Source organism: Equus quagga, chromosome 8, assembly GCF_021613505.1.
Source record: "Equus quagga isolate Etosha38 chromosome 8, UCLA_HA_Equagga_1.0, whole genome shotgun sequence".
Lineage (NCBI taxonomy): Eukaryota > Metazoa > Chordata > Mammalia > Perissodactyla > Equidae > Equus > Equus quagga.
Window position 1 is genome coordinate 34,393,984 of NC_060274.1, and position 20,087 is coordinate 34,414,070.

The 20,087-nt window shown below is 39.2% G+C and overlaps 1 long non-coding RNA gene across 8 annotated transcripts in view; it reads right to left on the bottom strand.

Moving 5' to 3' along the window:
- LOC124243573 (uncharacterized) overlaps positions 1–20,087 on the bottom strand; it is a 164,233-nt gene that overhangs the window by 31,827 nt on the left and 112,319 nt on the right. For 6 of the 8 annotated variants that reach the window (XR_006889709.1, XR_006889713.1, XR_006889712.1 and 3 more), the window contains 2 exons: positions 9,063–9,127; positions 2,049–4,341 (listed from right to left, as the gene is read on the bottom strand). This is a non-coding gene — a long non-coding RNA (uncharacterized LOC124243573). The remainder of the gene's footprint in view (positions 1–2,048; positions 4,342–9,062; positions 9,128–20,087) is intronic. The other 2 variants (XR_006889714.1, XR_006889708.1) reach the window with 2 other exon arrangements.

Consider the following 20,087-nt stretch of genomic DNA (forward strand, 5'->3'; position numbering starts at 1 on the left):
CCATAATGTGGTGATCATTCTGAACACTCTAATATGCTGAAACCTCTGCCCAGAGTGGTTAGAGGCACATAGTTTGCATATCTTGATAAGGTTTCTAGAAATCTAAAGTTGTGATAACTTTATTTAGCTCGTTCCAATGTTAAGATCTTTTCCTGTCATACCTCTTTGATCTAAAATATTGCCGTACTGTCAGCTCATTTCCTTCTCTTTGTGTTACCCAGAGTCTAACACATTTTTATCTTCGTGTATGAAAAGTTAAATAAATTAAAGTAAATCTCTATGCATTGTGGCTGCCCCAAAATGAAAATCTCATACGGACCTAGTCACCTCCATTGAAACCTAACCTATCTGGTGTCCCATCCATTCTCAAGACCTTTATTTACTACATATATTAATTCCTGAAGATTTGCGTAAAGGCTCTTCAATCTGAGGTAGCACTTGCATTTTGGTGGCTCATTTTGCAGCCTCTACATCTTATTCCAAAGAACTAACTCTGGGAGTTTGAGGAGACACATTTTAAAGAACCCCAAACACTATCCTATTACATTCTTTTATCATGCCTGGATAAACGTCTACTCTGGCCCACCTATAATAAAGAAAGTAGACTATTTTTTCAACAAAGGTGACTTGACAGTATTTCCAACCCTTTATCTTCTGTTCTCTTTCAAGACACCCCTAAGTCACCTATTCGCACACATCTCTTCTTTTGGAAAGAAGAGTTATGGTACAGGGCAAGACTGTACTGATGCTAAGACTTTCAGACTACTATTGAGTTTCTTTCCTCAGCGTTTGATGTTTCACTGGCTGGCTGGCTCAGTATTCACGATGCTTTGTCAGTGTCTCAAGTTATGTTTGGAAAAGAACTTGTCCAAATTCTCCATTTCTCCTCCACTCACTGCAATTGGCGGTGGCATGGCAATTCTCTTCAAGGTAAACATGAAGAAACCCGAAGGCGATAATACTCGCCTTTCAGTTGGAGTAATTACCTGGCCTCTACCAACTGCAGACTTGTGCGTGTTGATAGGACTCATTCGACAGGTTCTTTTTTAAAATAGGTAATGATCCTTTAAAGGATGAAACCCTACTTCATAACATGCAATTTTGCTAACCACTCTGTTTAGAAAACCGGGTTCCCTCTGGTTTCCCAGCGCTGGTAGCTCCGCTTGACGCATGAAGTTGGGGCTGCCTCGGTCATGCCACTTTAGATTACTGGATCTCACAGGATGCTACAAGGCAGACACACCCCAGGCTGACTCACTGAGTGGGAAGTTTAAAAAGATGGTTTTCCTCAGCCATCAATTAGATAAACCACATTTTCCAGGAGAAAAACAGCATCTTGAAAAGCTCTTTACAAACAAAGCTCGCTTGCTCAGAATGCTTTCGGTCATGTTTTCTTGTGAAGGGAAGTATGACTTTAACCTTAATTGCACTTACAAATTAGCAAGTAAAGTATAATGCCACCCTTTCCCCTCTTCCTTCCTTCCTTCTTTTTTTTTTTTTTCCTCAGAAGGAGACACTTTCATGATTTTAGCTTTGGTAAAATTAGAGCATTCTTCCTCTTGGCCACTTCCCTCAAATTTGTGGTTTTGACCAACCACTTGGTGAGCAAGTTATAGACGCTGGCCTGAATTCTCTTTCCTCTGCCCCACTTACACTTCTTTGTACAGTTTTCCCTACCTTTTTTGCGACCTTCTTGAAAATACACTGAGGAAAGGACATTTGTAGATTGTACCATTTTGAAAATGGCGATTTGGATTGAAGATGTATGTCAGGAAGAATTAAGCACTGAAAAGCGATTTGAACCTCCTCGCCTCATCTTTTTCCAGTGCTGGCTGCACGCGGAAAGTACTGGATAAATGTCTCCCACTGAATTGTAAGATTCCCAAGGACAAAGGACGTGTTAGTGGTTTCCATCGCCTGTATACAGTGTACCTAACACACATTGAGTAATATTTTCAAAAGCAGACCATCTTCATCATGTAAAAGAATAAATAAGAGAAAAACCACGCAATTGAATATTTTGCACAGAACCTTATTTCCTTACTCACCTGAAACTTGAGACCAAGGTGACACAGATATTCTGGGCCTGAGGACCCCTTGCACGTAATTTTGATAGAGACATCTCTTGGATCTGAGACCAGTAGGTGATTATCACAGTCCCCTTGCTGCACTCCTCTTGTGAGGGAAAGCTGCTGTTGGGTATGTGGATGCTAGGGATCCGGGAACACGAAGGCATCACCCTGCTTGCTGGTCTTGTAGAACTTTGTCTGCACTGGAGTCAACTTACAGCAGCCAAAGGTAATGCGTGTTCAATAAATTCGGATGAAAGTAGTGCCAAGAGATGAGAATGATGTAACCAGGTTTATTGCGTGGCTATGTGTGTGGGTGCGAGTATGTACTATCCCATTTAGGTGTCATACTAAACGAGAAAGGTATTATCTTCATTTCACAAATGAGAAAACAGGCTCAAATGAGTAGTTTGCTCACAGTCAGAAGAGTAGGAAGTCGCTGATTCTGGCTTCAAGATCTGTGCTCTTAAATATTAAATAATGCCGCTTCTACCAAGTTATATTTCCTCTCTGGTATGAGAGATTCTGCCACTCTTTTCTACTTCAGTTCCACTAGCTATTTTTTTGAGAGTTAATTCACAGTAGAGTGGTAGGAAAACAGATATCAGAGAGAGAAAAGAGTCTGCTCTTTAGTGCCAGTATTACGATTCCTTTGTCACGGCCAAAGGCTTCACCACCGCCTCTTTCGGGGAATGCGCAATGGGGCAGGTGGAGGGGAAGTACAGTTCTTACGATGGATCTGAACGATACCATCCAAACTTTTCCATATCACCACTGCTTCTTGGGTGTCCTGGGCTGCATCCTCTAGTCTGAGAGACTTAGGAGTACCCTTGGCCTATGAGTCAGTTGCTGACACAGGGTAACTTAGACAAGCTGACAGTCTTAGGACATAGCAGGGCACTCTCCTGTTGGACAGTCAGTGGGCAATACAGTCACCTGCAGTGGGCACTCACCTGGAGGGCAAGGGATGGCCCATGGGCATCATTGGCGGCTTTGCTCACAAAGGGCTCCACGGTGCTGCATGGTGCTGACAAAGCAGAGGCTGAGCACACGGTGGATACTGATTCTGCTCCTCTCCTCCAAGTCTTGAAGGTCTCTCACAGGCCTCCATCCTACCTGCCTCCATCCTTCTCTATCTCCCAGTTAAGGCATTCCACCAAACGCTTATGATTAAACATTATGCTCGTTCAGGCAGCTTTCGGAGCCTGTTTTAGAATGAATGCTGAACACTGTTTTCCATGAATGTTCCATCGCAAATACCCTAACATTCTCCCAGGTAATGGATGGATTGGGAAAAATTCATGAACAAGGAGCAGCAAAGGAAAAAAAGAAAATCACATTAATATGTTCCAAAATATCACATTGCACCCAAGACTCCAGAGGATCTTACGCAAGTTTTTTCCTAATGCATTTGAAGGATTTTGAATAACATCACGTTAACATCATATTTTCAAAATTTGCTGTGTTCCACAGACTCTCTCCTGACCTTTGTGTCAGCGTCCATAATTGGTTAATATATCCACTAAGGGGTAAAAGGCAGATTTTAAAAAGTAATTAAGGCAATTTAGCAATAAATGGCAGCATTATAGGGTCCTTGGCCCCCAACCAAATTAGATAGACTTATCATTTAATGTTTATCTCAAGGAAACATAGGACCCTGATGAGTGACCTACAGTCTTAAATAGCTAAGACCACTGACTGGATAACTTTTCTTATTATTAATACCATTACCATTAATAGTTAACGGTTAACTTTTCTTCCTAAAGAGTTATTCTGGGTTCTAACCTACTTCGGGTTGTCTGTAGAGTAAGTTGTCATTTCTTTTCATAACAGAATTTTGATGTCTCCGGAAAGGCCATACTGGGTAAGAAAATGGGAAGAATGAAACAAGTGACGGCACGTTCCCTCCTGGGAGTTTCCTATTACAGACCCTTATCCCTGCCCGCCCTACCATTCTAAGTCTCAGCTCCATTCAGTTGTGTGCTCCTGGAAAGCTTCATAATAAAGACAATGCGGCCCACTTAAAGTTTGTAGTCCAACTGCAAATTGACCCTCGATACCTTTTGGAAGTGATGCTCTTCTCTCTACCTAGCATTCCTCCTTAACCATCCTACTTGCCTGCCATCTTCATCAATTTGTTTGTCTTCCAGAAATATCAGTGGACAATACAGTCACCTGCAGTGGGCTCTCACCTGGAGGGCAAGGGATGGCCCATGGGCATCATTGGCTCCGCCCACAAAGGGCTCCATGGTGTCTTGATTTCCTCATTTTTCTGTGAAAATTGATATAGACAACATATATTTAAGCACTTACTATGTTCTAGTAGCTATCATCACAACAGTGCTTGAGGTAGTAACTATTATTATCCACATTTTACTGATGTGAAAGCTAAGGGGGCTAACTAGTTTCTCAAGGCCACCAGTAAATGTCAGCTGAATGTGGCAGAGCTGGCTTACTAACCATGGTTGTCCCTTTCCAGAACCCAGGCTCTGAAGCATCTCTTTCTTTATTCTCTTCTGATAAAAATGGATGTATCTCCTCCAAGCCCTATATGTGTTATTTATATTTTTATTATACATTTGTTATCAGAATCCCGTTTTCTGAAATTCTTTGTAATTGTATCCTCTATCACAAAGACCCAATGTGGCTTTATTCTTACTCATTACTGAAAATGAAAAACAGCAATCTGATTAGGGGGAAGTTGACGTTGCCAAATGTTGAAATCAGTACATTTTTGCCACACTAAACTGATGTCATTTTCTACATTGAAATTTGCTGATTTTATACTCTACTGACACTGTCCCATTATACTTGAACTTCAGCAAGCTTTTTTACCAGGTATATTGAGAACATCTTTCTGGAAGAAAGTTCCTATCGTTGTGACGAAGGATAACTACAGATGACTAAGTGTAAGAGAACTACTGATGGGTTGATTGGGCTTGGAGAGAAGTTTCTAGGGCTGCTTAACAGATATCAAAACCTGAATAAAGTTAGTAAGGATATGTTAATCCAACTCAGATGATGTGAAACTGGAATGGACAATGACAGATGTCCATGGAATGGACAATGTCAAGGGGGAGCCGAGAAACCTTTAAATATTATTGATCATTAACAAGCATGAATGTTCACTAAGCAGAGCTAAATGTAAGATCCTGCACCTAGGTTGAAAAGGATTGTATAAAATGTAGGATGTGGCTTAACAGCACCACATATAAAAAATAAAACAACAACATAACGTCGAAACTGCTCCTCTGAGTCAACATCTGAGTGACCACGGAAATTCAATGCAATATTAGGATGGATGGATTTATCTAAGAGTCAGGCTGTTTAATGTTTGTTGTAGCTGTAGGTGTCAGCAGCTAAAATTTCCTTTAGTGTCCATGTTTTTGTCTCCCCTGTTGTCTTTGGGCTTCCCGAGAGAATTTTTCTTAAATAGGGTCTGAGCTTTGCAGTTCTTTTAGCTATAATTCACTGTTACCGTGCAGGAGCCCTATTGATGTGGTGGTGGATGTGGAGTGAGGGGAATCACTCTAGTCTTATGCTTAGGTCTTTGTCTTTTAGCCAGCCTGTGCCCTGGCCTGACTCTCACAAGTACTTCTAAGCTCCCCCCTTCCCCCACCCCTGCCCTGTCATTAGGTGAGACAGGAAGGCTAGAGGGGGCTGGAGTCGGAGATTTCCCTTTCTCCAGGTCAGTTAAGCTCTAGCAAATAGCTTCCCTTGAGGGCAGGACTTTATTAAGGAGAGCAGAGAGCTCTGGGTGTATTTCAAAATGATTGCTTTCCCCTCCCCCCCTCCCCCTGCAAGAAGCATGAGGGGATTTTCCTCTGATCTTTACCCTGAGAACCTAGTGGGGCTCCTGGAGGTAAAACTTAAAAAAATGAGAAGTATATCCATACTGAGCCTCCAGCAATTTGTGGATTATAGTTTAGGTGTTCCTACCAGTACTGGCTCCAGCTGCAGGCTTCTGCTCCCATAAGCTGACTGTCACTATCTGCCTCTCTCTCTAGTTTTTGCGGCAAATGTTTTGTCCTGTGACCCCACTTCCCTGACGCATCTAAGAAGAGCTGTTGATTTTTCCAGTTTGTTCAGCTTTTTTCTTGTTGTGACAACAAGAGTGATGACTTTCAAGTTTTTTACATGTCAGGCCAGAAACCAGAAGTCAGAATGATAGATTTATATCTAAATCTAGAGAGGTGACAGTGGTGCTGATGGAGTCTAATCAAATCCAAGAAATGGAGTTGAGCTGTAGTTACCTCACTTGAAAGAACATATCCAAAGAACGGTGAAAGGAAAATAAAGCAATGCAAAAGTAAGAATTATTAAAGAATCTGAAAATTGGTTGAATCAACATCAATGCCACACTAGGTTTGCCATTCAGGAAATTTGTTCATGGTTAGAAAGCTGTCTTAATGTCACTACTTCGAAACCTAGTTTTATAAAATATATAGACAGCACTGACAATTTACTTTTTTTACACACTATAAATTGTGAAATGATTTCTAATGAGATGCCAGGAATTCTGCCATAGAAGCAGAAATATTCAGTAATTTCTAGCCACTGTTGGTAGAAATTTAGTAAGTATATTCTCCCTCATAGATAATGATGCTGGTATAATTTGGTTAGGTAAAAGTACTATGATTCACCTGCTAGTGAATTAGTGTCTCAGAAAATACCAAGAAATACATATTTTCCTTGAGTAAAGATGATTCAAAGTAAATAAAAATTTTCCCACAAAGCAAACATCAGACCCAGACAACTTGACAGAGTGGTTCTACCACACATTCAAGGGAAAAATAATTTCAGTTTTTGCACAAAATTCTTCCAAGAGAATATAGAGAGAACACATCCCATCTAATTTTATGAGTCCAGCATTTTCATGTTCAAACCTGATCAGAATAGTCAAATAAATAAAAATTATACAACAACCATACTCTTGGACAAAAATGCAAAATGTTAGCAATTAAATAAAATATTAGCAATCTGTATACAGCAATACATAAGAAATTAACACATCATGAGTAAGGTATGCTATCCCTAGATTGCAATGTTGGTTTAACAATATAAAATCAATTAATATAATTTGTCACATCATTAAAAGAAGAAAGGGAGATGATTGTCTTAATAGATACAGAAAAAGCATTTTAAGAAATTCAATATCCATACATGATTTAAAAAAATATTTTGGCAAATTAGGAAAGCGTGAAACTTGATTAATTTTATAAAAGGCAAACAAAAACACACAAACAAAAAAATGTGTAGCAGACATCAAACCTAAAGACATAATGTTGAAAGCATTTTCTTCAAGATTAGGAAAAAGATAAGGATGACTCTTACCATCACTTCTATTCAACCATTGACTGTGGGATCTAGCTAGTGCAATGGAGCAGGAAAGAAAGAAAGAAACATGATAAGGAAGGAAAAGAAGAACCAAAAGTCTCATTTTTTGAAGGTGATATAATTTTCATCTTACAGTGGAAAATCTAAAAGAAGTTACAGAAAAATTAAGACATCTAATTAGAAAGTTTGGCAAGTTTTGATACAAAAACCAGTATATAAAATTCAGTTGTATTTCTGCGTCAGGAATAAGCAGTTATAAATCAGTTTTAAAAAGGACACTTTTAGGGTCCGGCCCCGTGGCTGAGTGGTTAAGTTTGTGTGCTCTGCTTCGGCAGCTCCGGGTTTTGTGGGTTGGGATCCTGGGCGCGGACATAGCACCGCTCATCAGGCCATGCTGAGGCAGCGTCCCACATGCCACAACCAGAAGGACCCACAACTAAAATATGCAACTATGTCCTGGGGGGCTTTTGGGAAAAGAAGAAGAAGAAAAATAAATAAATAAATAAGAAGGACATTTTCAGTGACAACTAAAAATAAAAAAATACCTAGGGATAATTCTATTGAAAGGCGTGCAAACCCTTAATGGAGCAAATTATGAAATTTTGATAAAAATCATCACAGATGACCTAAACAAGTGGAGAAAAAGAACCTGTTCCTGTAAAGACTCAGTTTTGCTACAGTAAGCTATAGATTCACTGAACTTCCAAGGAAAACCCTGAAATGGTTGTAGGGTGCACTGTGGAGGGGCAGTGCCTGGTCAGCTTGTATCAGCAGGAGGTGGCTGAGGACACAGGGAACTGTATTCTGAAGGCGCTGGATCAAGTGGGTCAGAACATAAATTGGATAAGAGAGAGTTTTTTGATTTGAGAGCACATTTCTATCTTACAGGATTTAATCCCTTAGCGAGGACCCCAGGAGACAACGTTAATGCACTGCTGGGATAACTCTTGGATGCCTGGAAAAACCAATAGCATGCACTAAGTGAAGCAGAAGTGCCAGAATTGCCACAGCAGGGAGTGGAGGAAGGGGTCAAAAAGTTCACAGAAGTGGCATTCAAAAGTGGAGATAGTATATAAGGCCAAAAATCCTATCAGCTGACTATATTCTACAGGGGCCTGGAGGACATTCCATTTATTACAAAATAAAGAATCTGCTGATGAGAGAGGCACCAACATCACTAAGAAGCTTTTCTCTCTAAGCTTGGAACAGCAGTTACAGAACTGGGTTCACAGATGGCAATGAGGATGATCCCAAAATACTAGAGGCCAGGAGATGTGGCTTAACCATCAGAATGGAGGTGGGCACAGTTATCACAAACAATGGAGGTTAGAGTGGCAGCCAGGAGCAGCCGCGGAGCTATTTAACAGAATAGTCTTCCTAGGAGCCTGAGAGATGGAAGCTTTCCTGATCCCGATCCATTGGGCTTAAGAAGAGGTGGGGTGACTAGAAGATAGGATACTAAACCATCATAGCACTCAGTAGTAACTTTCCTAGTCCTTCCTAAAAGTATGTGAAAGCCATTTGCCAGTGCGGAAAGGGGAAAACCCAAACATATTGAGGACTATTGGGCACAGGGACTGAGTTGGCCCAAAGTGTCAAGGGTCCTCCTTTTAGGGTGAGGGCATAAAGAAGTGAGGTAATAAAAGGAATCCTGACCCAGGTCCAGCTCACAGAATGTCCATTGAGTCCATGGATTCAGTCAGTGGTCATTTCTCCCAGCCCTGGAGTTAAAATGAAAACAGTATAGTTGGTAGATGGCATAACCTTCATACTTACTATATTTACTTTTTTGGTGAGGAAGATTGGCCCTGAGCTAACATCTGTGCCAATCTTCCTCTATTTTTGGGATGCTGCCACAACGTGGCTTGATGAGCAGTGTGTAGGTCTGTGCCTGGTATCCGAACCCACGAACCCTGGGCCACCGAAGCTGACTGCACAAGCTTAACCACTACACCACCCAGCCGGCCCCAACACTTATTTTTTGATCCATAGAATAACACCTATCCCAGCATGGAAGGCCATGTTGAAATTTCAGAAACTTCTCTCCTTTTTCTGGCCCAAACTGTAATTACAAACAATATTGCATCTTGGAATGGGGGGTAGATGCCAGAGATGAGCACTACCCTTCAAGTCCTAAAGTGTGCAGAGGTGGTGGTCTCCACTGTGTACCCACTTAATTCTCCTTTGGGGCCCTCACAGAAACTAGACGGATCCTGGTGGATGACAGTAGTCTACTGCAAACTCCACCAAGAGATAAGGTATCTTTGCTAGAGCAGATTGACACAGCCTTAGATACACGGTGTCTTTAATTTACATAATACCCATCAGTGAGCATTCACCAAGCAGTCAATAGACAGAATAGTGTAAACAATTGGCCTCCACCAGCCTCTGCCACTGGTCACCTCAGTGCCAGCACAATGGACTCAAGAACGAAGTAGTTGTGGTGGCAGGGAAGGAGGCTGCGCAGGAGTCCAACAACAAGTGTGCCTACTCACCAAGGCTAGTCTAGCTACTGCTACCACCAGATACCAGCCTGCCAGCAACAGAAAGCAGTCCTGAGCCCCCCAATTCAGCATATCTCTCACAGAGAACAAGCAGCCACTTGGTGGCAAGTTGATTACACTGGATCTGTTGTGGCTTGAATTGTGGTCCCCCAAAAGATATATTTGTGCCCCCCAAAATATATGTTGAAATCCTAACACTTGGTATCTGTGAATGTGATCCTGTTTGGAAATAGGGTCTTTGAAGATGTAGTTAAGATGGAAGGTAAGATGAGGTGGAGTAGAGTGGGTCCTTAACCCAGAATGACTGGTATCTTTATAGAGAGAAGAGCCGCAGAGACAGACACAAACAGTGAGGAGAACGCATGTGAGGACACAGCCATGTGACAACAGAGGCAGAGATGGGAGTTATATAGCTGTAAATTAAAGAACACAAAGGATTGCTGACAACCACAAGAAGCTATGAGAGACAGCATGGCCCTGCCAAGACCTTGACTCTAGACTTCAGGCCTGAAGAACTGTGAAAGAAGAATTTTCTGTTATTGTAAGTCATCCAGTTCGTGGCAGTTTGTTACTGTAGCCCTAGGAAACTGAGACAGGACCACTTTCACCCTTGGCAGGGGCAGCCATTTATTTCATCTAGAACTGATGCATATTGTGAGTATAGTTTTCCTTTCCTGCCTGCAGGACCTTGGCCCGCACAACTGAAGGCATACAGTGATTGGCCAACACAGAACAGAGACCACTACCTAACATTGTCTCAGACCAAGGGCCTCACTTTACAGCCAAGATGGTATAGCAATAGACACATTTCTATGGGATCCAATTGGTCGTATCACAGAACACTACCAAGCATATAGTGTCCTCCTAGAGCAACTGAATGGCTTTTTGAAGGTACAGCTGAGGCATCGACTTGAGAATGATGCCTTAAAAAGATGGGATGCCATCCTCCAGGATATATCTCTGCAACCTGTAGGTCTAGAGTTCCTGGTCCCCAGATGGGGAGTGTTTCCACTAAGAAAACAGCTAGAGTTTGATTGAGCTTTAAACTACAGGTACTGCCCAATCAGACAAGAAAAGGGGATAACTGACTTTAATCATCTTCAGGAGGAGGTGGGGCTGCTGATATACGACGCAGACAAGGAAGAATACCTTTGGCACCTATGTGAACCACTATATCATCTCTTGCAACTCCCTTGCCAAATTTTGACAGTAAACGGACAAGTGCAGGAGCCATATCCTAAGAAGGCCATGATAATTAGATCAGATCTTTAGGGGATAAGGGGCTGCGTCATGCCTTCTGTAAGTCACTGTGACCAACAGAAGTGCTAGTAGGGGGTGAGGGGAATCTAGAAAATGTGGTGGAGAAGGGGAATTATGAGTTACAAGCTTGAGTAACTTGAGTAATTAGTTACTTGAGTAATTAGGTGCAATCACCAAACTTCCTCTTGTAAATTTCCCCAGAAAAGAGAACAAGCAGAATCCCTGTGCTGTAGTGCAGCACCCAAATCCACCACGGCACTCATTCCCCGAGCTGCCTGGAGTGTTGACTGCTGACAGGTTATAGTTGACTCTCTCTGGAAGAATTGCTTTTGGCCGAAGGGAGCTGCCTTACCCAATGTGATATCATATTCTCTTCGTGGAAGTAGTCCAGATGCAACATTTGGTAGATGTGGGGGTTAAAAGGCCTGGCCCCTTTACCCAATTTGGGACGTCTTTGAAGAGCCCACCAGCTCCAGAGCTCCCCATGATATCCACCGAGGCCTCTGATGAACCCGCACCACGGTTCAACTTCTCCCTCTACCCCACCCTACTTGTCTCACTCCTTCTCAGGTATTGACTGCAAGGACATAAACTTCTGCACATAAATTCCCATCTCAGAGTCTGTTTCCCAGGGAACCGAAGCCAAGACAAGGGTTTACTGTGGAACTTGAGCAGCTGATCCTAAAATTTATATGCAAGTGAAAAATCCAGGAATAATCAAGAAACTCCTTAAGAAGAACAGAGTTGGGAAATGGGTGGTGGTGCTGGAGGGACCTGCACTATCAGACATCAAGACTTATCTTAAAGATGTGGGAAATTAAATGTATACCTTTGCAACAGAAAAATACAGATAAACAACTAATGGAGAAGAATAGAAAACTGAACAGAGACCCAAACGTAGACGAAAGCTTGAATCATGAGAGTGGATCTCAGGCATCATTGAAGGAAAGATGGACTGTTCAGTAATTGTGTTGTGAAAATTCACTGTTTCATACTATATGCAAAACTAAAATCCAAGTGGATTAGTGACAAACGTAGAAGACAAAACTATAAACTTTTAGACGAGAGCATAAGAGAGTATCTTTGTCACATCAGGGTTGGGAAGGCTTTCTTAAACAAGACACAAAAAAGCATAAGCCATAAAAGGAAAGATGAATGTTTGACTATATTAAAATTAAGGACTTCTTGTCATCAAAAGTCCCCATGAACAAAATGAAAAACTAATTCACAAACTAGAAAAATATATTTGAAATTTATACAGCTATAAAGGATTACTGTCTAGAATGTATAAAGAAACCCTACAGACCAATAAGAAAAAGTAAATCCTCCAGTTTTGAAACGAAAGACACGAGCAGGTATCTTTTACCACATTAATATAAATCTTTAAAAAACAATTTATAATAAAATGAGAAGTGTCTAAAAATTTATACACAAGATATACACAAGTTTGGCCAGGGAAGGTGTTTGTTGGTTTTCAGACTATAAATGTAGACTAACACTCATATATTTTGCTCATCTACGTACATTTCTTTATACTTTTCCAGTGATTTAAATCTTCACTAAAACCCCATCTTAAAAAATATTCTTAACATGCTATTTAACTATTAAGCAAAAATTGGCTTCATCTCTACTATTCAAGCACAATTCTTAAAAGAATTAAAATTAACTAATTGAAATTCTTAATCTTTAATTAAAATTAATTACAAATTAGAATTCTTTAATGTGTGTGTAATAGTTGTGAAAAGGTATTTTATATATTTATACACTATAAATATTGGAGCTTTTTACTGAAGTAAAATTGACATACAATATTATATTAATTTCAGATTTACAACATGGTGCTTCAACATTTATATACATTACAAAATGATCATCACAAAAAGTCTAGTTACCATCTGTCCTTATAAAATGTTAATACAATATTATTGTCTATATTCCCTGTGCTGTACATTACATCCCCATGACTTATTTATTTTATAACTGAAAGCTCATACCTCTTTATCCCTTCACCCGTTAGAGAATTTATTTTTAAAAACCAGCTCATAGAGAATTTCTGATTCAGTAGATTTGAAGTGTGGTATAAACTACCCAGGGAATATCAACTCGAAATGGAGTATTTGACCATACCCCTCTCACTTTCCACTAGTCTAGAAATATCAGATATGTTACTCATGTTCTGTCTCTCCTCTCACACTCAGTCCTTGGCAGTTATCACTAACGAATTAGCATCTTTTCTATCAGGGTACCAACCTTTTCTCCCAATTCCTTTCTACAGAGTGCTCTGGGGAGCCACTATCAATTCCTTAGAGTTGGCAAAATAAATAAAACTTACTTGCCATCTCTAGTCTAGATCAAGTGGCATGGTAAAAAGACATTTTTCATTTTGCCCTTCAGGAATATTCTGTCCCTACCAATAACAGAGACAAGATTTTTTTCTCTCATCCGCAAGCACCCCTATTTGCAATATGAAGCACCAAACCCAGAATCAGAAGGACTTTGAATGAACACTGGCACACATTGCCGTCTTCTAATGCAAGAAGAGTTTGTTTTAGTAAGGCCAATCTTATTTTTACTCCTAGTCACTTTAGTCAGTGTAACCAAAATTATGTAAACTTTCTAAATAGACTAAATATTCTAAAAATACAGTAAAACACCAGCCTCCACACCAACCAAGTCACAATATGGGTGTCTGACCTAAACCCACAAAATGAGAATGATGGGAAGGTCATTTATCAGACTGCAGTGACCACGATACGCTCCCATCACACAGTCAAAAGCAAAGGCAACCAAATGGCTGTTACTCAAAGTGATTCTGTCACCTTTGGGAAAGCATTTCATGCCGGCATACTGTAAATGCTTATCACATTAGACCTACAGTTTAAATTCAGTAATTATATCAGTGTGTCTTCTGAATATTTTTCCAAACTTTGGAAAATGATGGAACTATTTCCAGCTCTGTAACTGTGCCTTCAGATTCTCCTTTGAAGAAATATGAGTATGGGCTGTGGAAAAAGAATTTGTTTCAATCAGTTTGTTACCACTTATAGTGCAGCCTTGGGTATTTTGAATCCTAACTGAACTGCTTTGACCATTAGGAAGAATTGCGAAAATACCAAACATTGTGATACAGAAACAGTTTGTCTACATTTGCAGGTTGCAAGCAATAAGGCTTCCTTCTCTAAGCATTTAATGCTGTACCCATGAGGTCATGAACACATCCACTCAGTTGCTGGATTCTGGCTGCTGTCTTTTTTTCTCATCTCCTCCTGTAAGGAGGAGCCCAATGGTGGTCCCACTACTGATGCCTTTAAATCATTGAAGCATATTTGATAAAATAGAGAAATGTGTTTTCCTTTCTATTGCTATTTTCTATGGGAAGAGCAGCAAAGCTGCTGCCTTATACCTACTACACTGTCTGTATTTACTTTAAAATATTTCAATTTGGACCATATTATGTGTAAGTTATCTTCAATTTACAGTCTGGAGAAGTCAGTTAACATTTAAGGTTTACTAATCCTGAATTCACACTCCATGGTGGGTTAGTTAGCCCTTGAGAAACCCTATAAGGTGTCTACTCTCTAGAAGTGAATATGAAAAGTACGTTAAATTGCAAGGTCTAAATCTCCACTATTGCATTTGTTGATTAAAAATGAGTTTTCAATGGTGAAATGAGTGGTGATCAAGATATGTGATTAGCAAGGAAGATTAGTGTGGGCTCCTCCGCACTTTCACAAATAGGGTAAAGGAATCTGAGCTTAACATTCTAACACTTTTGCAGCAAATAAAGCCTTAGGACCAGACCTCCATTTGCCACCAGGGTCCCACTCTTCCACAGCAACCACTTAATGCAGGGTTTTGTCATCTAGTAAATTAGTAAGAATGAAAAGAAGCGTCTTGCTTCAACATTTTTCTTGCATTTCCTTTGCGATAAACCTTTAAAGCAAGGTGCTCTGAGACTGTGGTAAGGACAGAGAGTAGGGACTTTAGACTGCTTAGAGGAACAGCTAGATCGTTTGGGTGACTGCTTGCTAATAAACGTACATGCAAAAAATTAGGTTTGAGACTGGCTTTGATTTAAGAGATCACTGTGAGATTGGGACGAAGAAGTCATAGTTCCCTCCTACCTCTAGTCGTTAAAGGCTACTCAGTTATCCAAGAGCCAGAAACTGTCTTATGACAGTTCTCAACAACTTGGATATGACTATAAAAAGACAAAATGAGCAATAATATCTATTGATGGCACGGGTGTGGTGAAAAACGTGGATATGTAAATGCTTACAGTCTTTTTGGAAAACACCTGACAATATCTATTAAAATTAGAAATTTGCATACACTTCAGTCCAACAGTCTAACTTTTGGGACTCTATCTTATGGGTATAAGGGTATCAGAATATATAAAAGGAAATATATAAAAAAATTACTGCAGGGGCTGGCCCCATGGCCGAGTGGTTAAGTTCGCGCGCTCCCCTGCAGGCGGCCCAGTGTTTCGTTAGTTTGAATCCTGGGCGCGGACATGGCACTGCTCATCAGACCACGCTGAGGCAGCGTCCCACATGCCACAACTAGAAGAACCCACAACGAAGAATACACAACTATGTACCGGGGGACTTAGGGGAGAAAAAGGAAAAAATAAAATCTTTAAAAAAAAAAAATTACTGCAGCATTGTTTAAAGTGGCAAAAAATAAAGTGTAAGCAAGATGAATGTCAATCAAATGGAAAATGATTCAATATATTATTCGTGGAATATTATGCAATATTAGCAACTATTGTTAAAGAATAATTAAGCTATGCGAACTGACATGGGGCTTGGGGGTATTCCAAATTGTGTTGAATGAGGAAAATGACCTGTAGGGAAGAGTATTTAATATTATATTTTTGTAAAGTAAACAATTACGAAAAAGTGTATGCAATGTGTATATACATAGGATCACAAAAGGATACATAATCCAGGGAGTGGAAGCAGCAATGAAAGCGAAGGATGGGGAGGGGAAGTGAGGTAAGCAGAAAATCAAACTTGGGAGAAGACGACTAATAAAGGATCCATACTATGATAGGATTTGTATAGAATCCTATGTGCATACGTAGGCTTATAGAAATTAGAAGAACAAGGTGGATCTCTCCTACTGATTTCTAGGGAGGGGTGGGTGATTGTTAGCTTTGCCCATTTCTGGACTGTATTATGTTGTTTCACTTATTACAACACAAATGTATTACTTTTGAAATTTGAAAAGAAGCAAAACATGCAAATGATAGATTCTGGATATTTAAACAGTTTTCTAACTAATTCCAGGGGAAAAAAGACTTTTTGAATATTTTTGAATAATTTTTTATTTAAATAATTCGTTTAAAACTATTAAAGCGTCATTAAATTCACCAGTATACTGAATTCTTATTGGAAATCCTTAAGCTCCTTATTTTGACCAAAGTGTACTTAAAGTTAATTCAAACACAACACTGAAATTCTTAAGCAACTACTTAACTAAAGCTGTCAAAGTAATATTTTCATTGTCATTTTTGCATAGGAGTAACACGTCTGGCATTTGAGAGCTATCAAAAATCGCATTTTATGGAGCTGTTACTATATGCCAGGCATTATGACTTTTTTTTGGGAACTATAATTTACATACAGTGAAATCCACACTTTAGTCCTCCAAGAAACAGATGCCAAGATGGGAATAAACATGTATTATATTGGCAAGTGTTTGTTGCTGTTTTATTAATTTTAGCCATGGTAATAGGAGTTTAGTTGTTTCCCACTGATACCTTTTACACAGAACTATATAAACAACCCCATACAGCAGGTGGAATCTGTAGAACAGATATATTTTAAATAGCTTGCCAACTCAGAGCTGGTCTGATCTCTAAAACGGTGCCTGTAACCACAGGTCACCTGTCTCTGGGATCCTGAGTCTTCCTTCAGTAATGGTTGGTTATGCACCTGGTTTTACTCAGAGGCAAAGGGGCGTGGAATATATTTCCTGATTATTTCCTCAGTTCAAGAGGTGATCAATATCACAAAACCTTTAGAAACTTTGTCCTCGCTTATCTTGGGTAATGAGACTACAGAAAACAAGGAGAAGTAGAAAACAGAGATGAAAAGTCATCCAAACTCTATTTAGGAAGCACATAAGTTTAAAATAAAGTTGATGGTGGTTGAGGAAAAAGAAATATGAAAAACTAACATCAGCGGTAAGCTCAGCGAGGCTACTGTAAAATGTTAACTGTTTACTAAAGTAAATTTTCCCTGACGTGCTTCATATGTCATGATGACACATTAGTAAAAATCAGTTTTACTTTTTAGAATGATAGCATAAAATGCAGAAGAAACAAGAACATGTGAATGGTGTTCAATCCTCTATCTTTATGATTCTGATTTTTGTGAAATTAGTAGAGCGGTTCTACTGAAAACTGGCATTACTAATCATGATGCACCCTCTAAGGAATTCATTTGATGGGAGGTGAGGTGGAAGAGAAGTTAAACAAAACCTTTGTGGGGTTTTCTTTGATGTTGTTTTCGGTCTTTTGTTTCTGGCAGGTGTTAGAGCTCAGTTAGGGAAAATGTGCAGTGGTAGAGAAATACGGTTGTGATTTGGAGATAAATAACTGAGTAACATGGCTCCAGTTAGACCTAGGGGTTGGGACTGGAGGGTGGGTGTGAGAGAATGTGACCTGAGAGCTAGTCAATTTTTGTTTTTGTATTTTTTGCTTTTTTAATCTAGGGTTACATTTGAAGCTGCACTTATCTCTCTAAAAGATAATCAGTAGAATACAGAAACAAAGAATACAGAAACAAATCTTTATTTCAGACCTCGAGTGTCTGTGTGTGTAAACTGGCAAGCTATAAGCTCTAATGAGCTTAGAAAAGGCATACCAGCTTCTATCTAACCATAGCATCAATGTTTATCCACCTCTCCCATAATTAAAATCAGATGTCTGACCACATGCAACGGGTGAGGGTTTGCTTACCTTAATAAATACTTGTAACCTAACTATTTGACCACTTAAGTGCCACTGGCTCTGTGAATTGAATCGGCAGGGAAAAAGAAAAGAGTGTCAGTGTCAGAATCCACTTTAGGCATTTAAGCTGACTCCACAATTTATTAAAAAACATTCACACAAACAAATTCCAACCTCAGATATTTCTCTCCTCATCTCAGGTCCATCAAATTGCAAGTTAACTACTAATTCTTGTTGACTGAATAACTCAACACATCAAAACTGTGTGATCGTTTGCCTAAAGTGCAAATGATTTGGGAAATTTCATCTAGATGTTTTTATTCATGTCATGGAAAATAATGTATATTACCCTTCAACATTTAATCATCAGCCACTTTCTAAATATTTTTTTTTTTTTAAAGATTTTATTTTTTCCTTTTTCTCCCCAAAGCCCCCCAGTACATAGTTGTATATTCTTCGTTGTGGGTCCTTCTAGTTGTGGCACGTGGGATGCCGCCTCAGCGTGGTTTGATGAGCAGTGTCATGTCCGCGCCCAGGATTCGAACCAACGAAACACTGGGCCGCCTGCAGCGGAGTGCGGGAACTTAACCACTCAGCCACGGGGCCAGCCCCCTCTAAATATTTTGAAATGTCAAGTCAAATCTAAATTCTCTAAATTCTCGAATTTAATCCAATTGCATTAAGAATAGCAAAACAGGGAGAAATTATTCTAACTTCTTAGACATAATGCTAACTTCTTAGACAATTGCAAGAAGAATGTAAACTGCAACCATATTTCCTATAGGTTCATAATCGGAAGAAGTTAATTTTATTTCTCAAGTAAACAAAACTCTTTTTATTTAAATGCCAATCTATTGTTCACAGAATTACAAACTTATTGTATGCTAGGAAAAGAGTTAAATAATTGCCACAAATAATTAAAAATAAATCATTGGCAAAATAAAAAATGAATGCATTCTAGATAAGTGATTCCATTTAATTGAGATACTTTGGATTTCCACGTATGAGCTTAATTTTTCGCTCCTGAGTTTGGTCAGCTTTGATTTAACAAGCACTGTATGCCTTTTTCTACCTCTTCACCCTACTAGGATAGATAGATAGGTAGGTAGGTAGGTAGATAGACAGATAGACATTATATTAATATAATTTTACTATTTATTTTAATTCTACAAAACACTCTATCTTACAATATATTTCATCTTTATGCACCAAGCAAGGGAACTATTTGCAGCTCTTAATTCTTAGTTAAGTGGATGAAGCATTTCTTCAGAGGCATCTGTTACATGGTAACAAGCATACGACCAATTTGATAAATATTTACCAAAAGACTGCAAGACATTTACCCATGCACAAAAATACACAAAGCAATGGTAGGAGGAAGAGAAACTTAGAGAAGAAATAAAATGAAACTAGCTTATGTAGAAATAGTAAGTGACTTTATTGAAGTGGTTTGTGTCTCAACCTGTTTTAAGGGGGATACTATTTAGAATGACCACATATAATGCTAGCCTTCTTTCCAAAGTTAGTGAACCCAGGCAATGACTTTTCATCAGACCCTTAATAATAATTGTAGAAAAAGAGCTTAGCTTTTTTTCCAGTATTACACGATCTTGACTTGTAAATGGCATGACTTGATTTTCAGTGATTAGAGTCTACACTGTAAATTCATTAGTTCATTATTAATTACATTTTGTCAAGATAAAAAATGTTTCATGTGATTCCAAAAGTAAGCAATTTATTTTGATGTAAGTAACTGAGAGTTTAAAATTAAACTAGAACAGAAGTTTCTATTTTATAAATGAAATTAAATAATATAAGAACAGAAGTTTTAACATTCTTTTTGTATCACAGATGCCTTTTAGAATCAGAATCTGATGAAATGTCCAGACTTTCCCAGAAAAAAAATGCATATTCAAACAAAATTTTGTATACAATTTCTCTGCAAGCTTGTCCTTTGAC